Source organism: Vicia villosa, linkage group LG6 (assembly GCF_029867415.1).
Source record: "Vicia villosa cultivar HV-30 ecotype Madison, WI linkage group LG6, Vvil1.0, whole genome shotgun sequence".
NCBI classification, from domain to species: Eukaryota; Viridiplantae; Streptophyta; class Magnoliopsida; order Fabales; family Fabaceae; genus Vicia; species Vicia villosa.
This window is the reverse complement of record NC_081185.1, coordinates 34860606-34872692: the sequence shown is the minus strand read 5'-3', so window position 1 is coordinate 34872692 and position 12087 is coordinate 34860606.

Here is a 12087-nt window from a genome sequence, read left to right as displayed (position 1 = left end):
TGATCATCACTAAGCCTGGTCCAATTCCATATTCTTCTGATAAGGCTATCCCTTAGAACTATGGTGCTGAGGTCTATATTCAGGGTGATAAACAAAAGCTTGTATCCGACAAGGTTGTTGAAGACGTTAATCCTGATGTGGGTAATATTGCTGGAACTAGTAAAGTGACATGGAGTGGAAGAGTGTTTTCTCCAGAAATCTCCCCAAAGACTGCCACACCTGCTGTTACGCTTACTCCTAATCAAAATACTGATACTCGAGGTAAAGGACTGTTGCATGAGCCTGTCCAGACACCAGCTGAGATTGTTACTGAAAATCCATCTCCTAAAGAAGCAAATGAGTTCTTGAAGATCATCCGCAAAAGTGATTATGACATTGTTGAACAGACGGGGCATACTCCCTCCAAGATCTCCATGCTGTCACTCCTAAGTTGCTCCAAGACTCACGCCAAAGCTATGATGAAGTCTCTAGAGGCTGCCCATGTGCCACAAGAGATTTATGTCACTCAACTAGAGAATTGTATTGCAAATCTGACGACAGAAAATTACCTGGGGTTTTCTGATGCTGATTTGAGTCCTAGTGGGAAGAATCATAACAAGGCACTGCATATTTCCATTGAATGTGGGGGCACCACTCTAGCCCACATATTAGTTGACAATGGTTCATCTCCAAATGTACTACCCAAGTTGGTGTTGGACAAACTCAACCCCGAAGGAATCGTGCTGAAATCCAGTGATGTGATAGTGAAAGCTTTCGATGGTTCAATGAGTACGGTATATGGTGAAGTGGAGCTCCCAATCAGGGTAGGTTCCCAGACTTTCAACATTGTGTTCTATGTGATGGACATCCATCCCGCTTATTCCTGTCTGCTTGGGCGCCCTTGGATACATGGGGCAAATGTTGTGACTTCGACTCTGCATCAAAAACTGAAATATCCAGCGAAAGGCAAGATTGTCACTGTGTATGGTGAGGAAGAATACACGGTGAGCTTCATAGATGATACCAAGTATGTTGAGTTCACTGGAGAAGCTTTTGAATCTCCCCGTCAAGCATTTGAATTGGTCCCTCAATTGGTTCCTGAGACTAAGCCTATCCATGCCATTCCTAAAGTTACTAGAATCCCTCCCACAATGGCTTCTCTGAAAGATGCTAAGGTTGTGGTAGAAGAAGGTGGTTGTACTATCTGGGGGAAACTACCTGACATTCCTTACAAATCCAACAAATGGGGTTTAGGCTGCACCGCTAAAGATCAGAATGGAGAACGACACTCTCGTCCAGAAGGTTTGAAGTATCATTTCATCAGCAAAGGGGTCAATGCCATTGGAGGAGATGAAGATAACTGCAACCTGGACAAGTGGATCTTTCCTACACTAGACAAAGGGATGGGCAAATGGAAGACCGAAGACAGTGTCTCTATCTCCTATAGTCAGGAGTAATTGCCATTTCTAGTTTTGTTTTGCTTTCCTTTATGTTTCCAAGTTTATTTTCTGTATTTCAATAAACAATAAACTTTAAAGCCGTGTGTCTTGCTTGGGGCACAACAGTCCATTTGTTAGGGCTTCTCATTTCATAAGCATATTTTTATTCAATAAAGCATTGGATGTTTCGTATTCAAAATTGTGTGTTCGCTTTTATTTTCTATACTTTTCTATAGCTTTGTGTTCTTACACACACCCACATAATACGCTGCAGATTCACGTCCACTTTGGATCCTATTGATAACGACTCTGCTATTGCTAAATATAACTTTGAAAATCCAATCTACCAAGCTGAGGATGAAGGTGAGGAAGATTGCGAAGCGCCCAGAGAACTTGCTAGATTACTAGAGCAAGAAGAAAAGACTATACAGCCGCACGAAGAGCCAATTGAGGTCGTGAATATATGTACTGACGAAGAAAAGAAAGAAATCAAGATAGGGGCCGGACTAGAGGATATGGTCAAACAGAGATTAATCCGGATGCTACGAGACAATGTTGAGATATTCGCTTGGTCCTACGAAGATATGTCTGGGCTCGATACTGATATTGTGGTTCACCGTCTACCTATCAAAGAAAACAGTCTTCGGTTAAACATAAGTTACGAAGAAGCAGACCTGACATGGCTCAGAAGATCAAAGAAGAGGTTGAGAAACAATTCAATTCCGGTTTCCTGAAAGTTGTGAGTTATCCACCATGGATCGCCAAGATAGTACCGGTACCTAAGAAGGACAGAAAGGTCAGAATGTGTGTAGACTATAGAGATTTGAATCGAGCAAGTCCCAAGGATGATTTTCCCCTACCACATATTGATATCCTAGTTAACAGTGTTGCGCAATGCAAAGTGTTTTCCTTCATGGATGGTTTCTCAAGTTACAATCAGATTAAGATGGCACCCGAAGACATGGAAAAGACGACTTTCACTACTCCTTGGGGCACCTTCTGTTACAAAGTCATGCCATTCGGGTTGAAGAACGCAGGGGCAATGTATTAGCGTGCAATGGTATCCCTTAGGGCCCGTTTGGTGCGCAGGATAAGAGACAGGATAGGATATCTGTATCATATCCTATCTCAATCCAGTGTTTGCTGACACAACAGGATATGATAAGTTAATCCTGAAACTTATCCTATCCTGCCTCACTAGTTCAAATTGTTATCCTGAATATGAGCTGGGTTAGAATCCGGCAGGATAGGATAAGAAAATGATTTACTAATTTACCCCTATAAAATATAATTTAAAATTAAAAATATTAATAATTAATTTAATAAAATAAAAAATTAGAACATTTAAAAATAAAATAATTATTAAAATTTAAAAAAATATGAATATTGATTTTATTTTTTATCAAATTAAATATATGTTCTTGTAAGGATAATTTGAAAAATTGAAATTATTTACTCAATATTGTCAACAAATTTTTTTAATTATAAATCTTTTTTTACCAATTTATAAATTTTAAAACATGTTACAAAATAATTTTTATAAAATATAATTGTTTTACAAGGTATATATATATATATATATATATATATATATATATATATATATATTGAAATTATTTACTAAATAGTATCTATGTTTTTTTTAATTAATGAAAATTTTTTTTACCAATTTATTAATTTTAAAATATTTTACAAAATAATTTAGAAAAAATATAGTTATTTTACAAGTGTCTGTGTATATATATACACACTATCTAGTATCCTGTGTGAACCAAACACATGATAGGATAAGTCTTATCATGTCTGTATCATATCCTATCTTTATCCTGCTTGATATCCTATCTTGTCTCTATCATATCCTGCGCACCAAACGGGCCCTAAAGGTCTATGTTGATGATATGATTGCAAAGTCCAACACTGAAGAAGAACATCTGGTCCACCTGCAGAAGTTGTTTGATAGGTTGAAGAAATACAAGTTAAGACTGAATCCAAACAAGTGTACTTTTGGTGTGAGGTCTGGTAAGCTACTAGGGTTCGTTGTTAGCAGTAAAGGTATTGAAGTCGACCTTGCGAAAGTAAAAGCCATACAAGAAATGTCGGTTCCACGAAATGAGAAAGAAGTTAGAGGATTCTTGGAACGTTTGAACTACATTGCCAAGTTTATTTCCCATCTGACCGCTACTTGTGAGCCAATCTTCAAGTTATTGAGGAAAGATCGAGTAGTGAAATGGAATGACCAATGCCAAGAAGCTTTTGACAAGATCAAGAAGTATCTTCAAGAACCTCCGATTATGATACCACCTGTTGAAGGAAGACCTCTAATTATGTACTTAACAGTATTGGAGAACTCAATGGGGTGTTATTGGGGCAACATGACGAGTCTGGTCGAAAAGAGCATGCAATATACTACCTTAGCAAAAAGTTTAGCGACTGTGAAACAAGATACTCACTGCTCGAGAAAACTTGTTATGCTTTGGCATGGGCTGCTCACCGACTGAGACAGTATATGCTAAACCATACCACTTTGTTGATCTCTAGAATGGATCCTATCAAGTATGTATTTGAGAAACCCGCTCTCTCTGGACGAATAGCAAGATGGCAAATGATACTAACAGAATACGACATTCAGTATACAACACAGAAAGCAATCAAAGGAAGCGTGTTGGCATATCACTTGGCCCAACAAGCTGTAGACGAGTATCAACCTATGAGTTTTGAATTTCCAGATGAGGACGTTATGCTTGTTACTGATTACAAACAACCTGGTCCGGATGAAGGACCCGAACCAGGATCCCGATGGACCATGGTTTTTGACGGAGCTTCGAACGCACTTGGTAATGGTATTGGCGCTGTAATTATCTCTCCAGCAGGTGGACACACCCCATTTACAGCAAGACTGTGTTTCGATTGTACCAACAATATGGCTGAGTATGAAGCGTGTATCTTGGGTCTCAGAGCTGCTATCGACTTAAGAATCAAGTTCTTGGAAATATATGAGGATTCGGCCCTAGTAATTAGTCAGATCAAAGGAGAATGGGACACGAAGCATCCCAAACTCATGCCTTACAAGGATTTTTTGCTATCCTTGACCCTCACTTCGAAGAGATTACTTTTGAGCATATTCCTCGAGAAGAGAATCATTTGGCAGACGCCCTAGCCACTATGTCATCCATGTTCAAAGTTAGATGGGACAACAAGGCTCCTATAGTTATTATTGAAAGACATGACGAACCGGCATACTGTTACGAGATAGCTACGGACGAGGTTGAAGAAAAGCCATGGTTTCATGAAATAAAAAGATATCTCGAGGCTCAAGAATACCTTGAAGGGGCATCTATCAGTGACAAGAAATTCTTAAGAAGATTTGCGTCCAAATTCTTCCTGAGCAATGGTACCCTATACAAGCGCAATCATGATTCAACTCTGCTTCGGTGTGTGAACAAGAAGGAAGTTGAAGAGATAATGGAAGACATGCATGACCGTATATTTGGAACTCACTCTAGTGGACATACTATGGCTAAAAAGATCTTGAGAGCGGGTTACTACTGGTCCACTATGGAAACTGACTGCCATCAACATTCCAGAACTTGTCATAAGTGCCAGATCTATGCTGACAAAGTACACGTACCTCCAGTTCCACTGAATGTTCTGACTGTTCCTTGGCCTTTTGCAATGTGGGGCATTGATATGATCAGGGAAATCAAACCTACTGCTTCTAATGGACATCGTTTCATCCTTGTAGCCATTGATTACTTCACCAAGTGGGTAGAAGCTGTTTCATTTGCTTCTGTTACCAAGATTGTGGTAGCCCGATTCATTAAGCATAACCTCATCTGTCAGTATGGAATCCCCGAAAGGATTATCACAGACAATGGTACCAACCTGAACAACACGATGATTAATGAGCTCTGCATGCAGTTCAAGATCAAGCACCACAACTCTTCTCCTTATAGACCAAATATGAATGGCGCAGTAGAGGCCGCCAACAAGAACATAAAGAAGATCGTACAAAAGATGACAGTGACTTATAAGGATTGGCATGAGATGTTACCATTTGCTCTTCATGGTTATCGCACCTCAGCACGTACTTAACTGGGGTAACCCCGTTCTCACAAGGCCGCCTTTCGGGTTTTCAAATTGGGCAAAAAAGGGTATCCTGGTAGGCTGAAAACCTGAAAAGGCGGCCTAGGCAAAAGTTAAGGATTAAAGCGTACGGCTATGTCTCGTTCAGATCATCCATCATTCAATTTCATCAGCAATATCAAGTTCAGAGGGTACGGACCGATTCAATCACTTTTCTCCAACAAGCAAGGGATGAGATACTCGAAGACATAATGGCAATAGCAGAGTTGAAACTCAATAGGATTGTTTCCACATAGCTATTTTTCTTTTGTTTTATTTTGTATCTTTTCGGAAAACACACAAATGTTCTCCTATCGTTTTGCCTATTCATGGCTCTTTCTTAATACAAGTCATTTCTTTTCTACAGTCCTGAGTTTTTCTTATTTCTCGAATACGCAAGCGTCCAATGATAATTTTGAATGAACATATGCACATGAACATGATTATCATTTATCTTTCCTTTTGCAAAATATTTGTATGTTCGTAAAAGACAGAAAAGGCAATTAGACAATGTCTGAAGTAATTCAGAAGTTCTTCCCCAGGGTCAATAATCTGGAAGGATCCCCACAGAGTAACCATTAAGAAGATATTTTCAAATGTTCTCATCCCAACAAAAGACTTAGTTCCTCAACAAAGTTTACATCTTCAACACTACTGGTTCCCCGATACTATTCTCTTCTCCAAACAGGGTTATTCAGTTCTCTTATCCCCGGTCAGGGTACATCAAGATTAATCATTCAAATGGCTCTCATCCCCAAGCAGAAAACGTAAATCCCCAGCTGAGCATCTCCAAGACAAGATCAAACATCAAAATCACAACAATACAGAGATTTATTTTCTCAAAACACTCAACATCATATTCATACATCATATATCATAAACATATTCATACATTGCATACATTACCTCATAATAAATTCATACATAACATGCAAGTTTCTCATTTATTTTGAGAGACTCGTCACATAGTACATGCATCATGACATTGCATAAAGACTAACTTTACCTTTTTCAGGATACAGGTACAAACAGATAAACAACATCTCTGGCCTAATTTAGTTACTATGAACGGTGCGGACACGGTCAACCTTCAAAAGATCTAATTCCATCATCACGAACGGTGTGGACACGATCATATTTCCAAGATCTAATTCAGTTACTACGAACGGTGCTGACACGATCGACCTTCAAAGATCTAATTCTATCATCACGAACGGTGTAGACACGATCTTGTCTCCAAGTCTAATTCAGTTACTACGAACGGTGCTGACACGACAAGAAATCTAATTCTATCATCACGAACGGTGTAGACACGATTATCTTTCCAGGATCTAATTCCAGCCTAACGAACGGTGTGGACACGATCATCTTTCAAAGAACTAATTAAGTTACTACGAACGGTGCTGACACGATCGACCTTCAAAGATCTAATTCTATCATCACGAACGGTGTAGACACGATCAACTTTTCCAAAGTCTAATTCAGTTACTACGAACGGTGCTAATTCGACTAATATTCAACACTACTTCCCAACACTTCAAATTCAGATATAGTCTAACGTACGATTTATTCTGAATTTCAAGACAGGTGGCATCTTAAAGCCCACTCCATGTCCTCAATTCCCGGATGGCATCTCTAAGCCCATCCTCGATGGTACAAATTTCTGGGTACTCTAGTGTTCAATCCTCTTCCACCATCAGATACCGATTGGCATATAAACCACTCTACATCTTCAGGTTTAATAAAATTGAACAGGGGAAGCTGTCATACCCCAAAATTTTCCTATCCCATTTCTCTTATTCAAACTCATATCAAAGTGCAACGCTCAATGACACACCCTCCTAAACAATGGCTCAAGGAATTAGGGTTTTGATTTCTCTGAAGAAAATCAATAAATCAAAGTCTCCAATGGATCTCATATGGCTTATGATGTTTCAAACTATCTCCATGACAAAATTCAGGTCTCAATTCCAAGGATTGACCACTCAATTGCTCAGAAAGTCAACAGTCGACTAGTTTGACCTAAAAGTCAACTGTGGTCAAAGTACAGTCAAAACTCCTGATTTTTTTGTCAACAACATTATTTTGAAGTATCATTCATCATTTGATCAAGGATTGATCATGATTCATCAAGAAAAGATCAGAAATCAACAAATTCAAAAAGTTTCTAAATTAGGGTTTCAAAGGAGAAAGTCAACTGAACTTTGACTAGCCATAACTTTCACATGGAACATCAGAAATTTTCCATCCAAAGCTTAATTTGAAGGAAATTGAATTCTTTACAACTTTGTCTCTCACATGCTAAGTCTAAAATTGCTTCATTTGAGAGATATGGATCAAGAGATTATAGGTCCTTTTTGAAAGTCAACCAAAAGCAGTTTTTTGTCAAAGCCAATATCATCAAGATAAAATCCTCAAATGGAAAAAAGCTTCCCAAGTGGCTTGTAGAGGACATCTTGAGGTTTCCAAAAAGTCCTAGAACTCCTCCATATCTTAAAAATTGAGGGAGATGTGCCTTGTCAAAGTTGGACAATTTTAAGGGGGGAAGTGTGAAAAAAGTGGTTCAAAATGGATTTTATTTCAAACAAGTCCAATCTTTCTTAGCCCAATTTTGATCCTCATGATATCCAAGATTCAAAATCCAAATGCCACGAATTTATGAATTTTATTTGATTTTTATATTAATTTTATTCATTTAAAAGTAATATAAATCAAATATTCAAAGAAATATGGTAAAGGTTTAATTTGGATTTGATTCCCAATCAAATTCAATCAAATAAACACCATATATTCTAGCCAATTTCGTGCCAATTGATATAGGAGATAAAAGATTGAAATTGGACATATTTAGTAAGAGTTCTAAAACAAAACTTTTTCAATTGCCAATCAAAGATTGAAGAAGATTCAGGTCCAAATCTTTACCCTAATTCAGTCCTCTATAAGTACACAAGAGTTCCAGATGCTTGGAAAAGGTTTTGCAGTTAGAGAGAGCTTGTAGCAGGTTCAAGAAAATTAAGAAAAACACCAATTCGGTTTTGGAGATTAGCAAGGATTCAAGGCGTTCCAGGCATTGCAATACATTCTCTGGTATCCCCTGAAGCTTTCTAGGTCATCATCCATCGCCAACACGTTCAGAATCATCACCTAAAACCTCACAGTTTGCACCTCTTTTAATTTTTTCAATTACGATGATTCATGCATCATAATCCAATTCTTGTTGCATATCTGTGATTTGTGTGATGTGATACATATTTCTGGAGCTTTAATCATATTTATTTGGTCGAATAAGATGTCTGCCATTGTTAGGGTTAGAGAGCTCCAATTGGGGTTTCTCTTGTTAGGTCAAATTACAACTAATTGCAGGTACCAATAGACTCGTGATGCTTGGACGATCGTAACTAGGGGCTCGCGACAAATTTCTTTTGCGTATAGGCGTTTTTCGTTTTGCAGGTTAAGTAGCTACGAACCGGAATCGAAACGAAATCGTAGCTAAAGTTGCAGGGATTTTTCAGTGAAGAAGATGATGCGTGGCACTCCCTCATTAGTGGGAAAGCGCGCGCTCTATTTCTTTTGAACAGATGGATCAGATGCATCAAGACGCACGCTACCACCATGTTCCCTCAGCGCTCCTTCATCAGATCTTTGGCTCCTTCAATCCAACGCTCCTGAAGCTTTCGGTCCACCATGGACTTCATAAGCTTGCCCGCACTGGATCAATTTCGCTAAGTTCAATTTTTTTTTAATTGTATAATTCAGTGTTTATTTATTTATTTTTTCTTTTGTTTTTTATATTGTTTATTTGTTTTATTCAATAAAATTCCTTTTAAATCTTCTTTTTACTAAAACTTCTTCTAAATTTTCTTTTTTTCATAAAAACACTTATTTTGAAAACTTTTATTAAATGATTAATTTGATTTAATTGTTAATAATAATTCTTATTTGATTTAAATAATTAAATGATTAATTTAATTTAGTTGTTTAATTGTTTAATTAGTTTAATATTTTTATTAATTGATTAAAATACTTATCAGGGTTAGACAATTTAATCAAAAATTTATCTTTTGCCGATTTAATTAATTAGGTTGAAAACCAATAATTAATTAATTTGGTTCTTATTATTTTATTAACCATGTTTAACTTGTGCCCTAAATCGGGGTTTGCGAGGTTTGTCGTTAGATCATCCATACACTAAAAATTATTTTCTTTGTGCAAATTTTCAGGGTTAATCAAAGATCCTTCAGCCATGCGCCATATCATGATCGAAAGCTAAGTTTCTAATTCTTTTCTTGTTAAATATCATTTTAATTTTTATTTTTGCCTTTTGCCCAAAATAGGATTTACTTTAAATAGTCAATGAATTACTCCTACACTCACCCCTCTTTTTTGCCTTCATTGATTTTCAGGGTTAACCAACCGATCAAAGCTCAAACCTTCGCTAACCCTAAACTCGATTCTTCTTTAATTATTACTTGTGTTTAACCCATTGTTTTATGGGGCTATATTATTGCTTTTCCCCCTTCCCCATGGCTATATTTTGTAACTGCTCCTGGGTTGTATTGTGTGGCCTTGAAGGCACTTAAACTGTTATGCAATATATTATAACTGCGTGGTTAGTAATTTAGGGCGTGAAAACCTCGAACAGAATTAGAATAACTAATTTATAAGATAATATTATCTGAATTGAATCACGTGATTGTGCACCCACACACCTTTTATGGTAACCCCTTTTGTTGTCTGTTGCCTGTTGCCTTGTTGCCTTTTCTGTGCAGAATAGTCAAGTCCCTCGGATACGAGGACGCCTCAGCAAATGTTGCCCTCAGTTCATTCTCATCACAAAAGATCATAAGTCCCTACGATGCTGCCTTCGATTATATGATCTCGTCCCTAGAGGTTGCCTACAAATGATGTGATAGTCCCTTTCGATTGCTGAGGTGTCCTTTTGGTTGCCTAATAATGACTATTCTTATCCTTCCCTTAGACTACCTGCCCTCTTCATGGCAGGGACAGTCTTATGGCCAATGATAACTACGACGACTCTTCAACCTCCAAATAAAAGGACTTCCTACCTCCCTATGGTATGGATAGCCCTGAAAGGCTAAAAGAACTCTTTTACAATGCTAAGGTAATTAGCTCCTAATTGCTTGCTCTGGTTTAAATCCTTTTCTACTCTTTTCTTAAAAACCTTCAAAAATCTACGCTTATTTACAAGCTAAAGTCTTATTTCATTTCTAAACATTTTCAAACATTTCAAAGTGAGCTAAGCAATTTAGAGCCCATGGAAAACCTTGGATGTAAAGGGTGCCTTACACCTTCCCTTTGTATAAATTACCCCCCGAACTCAAAATTTCTTTTAAAAGGTTTTTCCTATTCTTTTAGCCTTTCTATAATTTGGATAAAATAAAAGTCGGTGGCGACTCTTGCTTACCGCGACATTTCTTTAAAGTCAGTTCACCGTATTACAAGGTCGATCCCGACAAAGTCAAAGCCATTCAAGAAATTGAAGGAGTGAAAAACACTTAGAAAGGGGGGATGGAATAAGGGTTCTTTCTAAAAAATTGTTGATAAAAATAAATAACACAATTATTTTTATCCTGGTTCGTTGTTAACTAAACTACTCCAGTCCACCCCAGACACGGTAATTTACCTCAACTGAGGATTTAATCCACTAATCAAACTGATTACAATGGTTCTCCACTTAGATACCCTCTAAGTCTTCTAGAGTCTACAGATCACAACTTGATCAATCTAGGAAATCCTTTTACAATCAATGTAAAATAAATATTACAAGAGTTTAATTTGCTTCTAAGAAAGCTGTAATCACCAAGTGATATTTCTCTTAAGTTCTAGTTCGTAACACTCACTAAAATATTACAAAGTTGTGAGGTTGAAGATGAAGTTCTTCTTTTCTTTTCTTTGATTTCAGTTTGAAAGCGTTTTGGTACTTTTGCGTGAGAGAGTTGTTGCTGCTTCTCAATCAGAACTTCTATTTATTGGTGCTGGAGGAAATGTGACCGTTGGGAGCATTTAATGCTTTGCGTGAATAGTACACTACTGCATTTAATGTTTCACACTTTTGTCAACTACCTCGAGCCATGCTTTCACTGCTTTTACTGACTTTTCCTTTTATAGCTTCTAACGTTCTTTTTGTCCGTCAGAGATTTGACGTTATAGCCTATTCTTCTTGTACTTTCTTCTGGACTCAGGATATGTAGAATAGACGTTTGAATATCAGAGTCTTCAGCTTTAGTGCAGATGCAACTTTTGTCTTCAGACTTTGATGTGCTTTGAGCGTGATACCATCAGATCTTCAGAGCTTTCCTTCTGACTGCCATCTTCTGATGCTTTCCATATCATGTTCTGATTCTGTAGGACCATCTTCTGATGTCTTGCCCGACCATGTTCTGATGAAGCCATCCAGAACTTCTGGGTTAGTGCATCTGAACGCTGATTTGTGCATACTCTTTTATACTTTTCCTGAAATGGAAAACGTGAATAATTAGAGTACCACATTCTCTTATACAAAATTCATATATAATGTTATCATCAA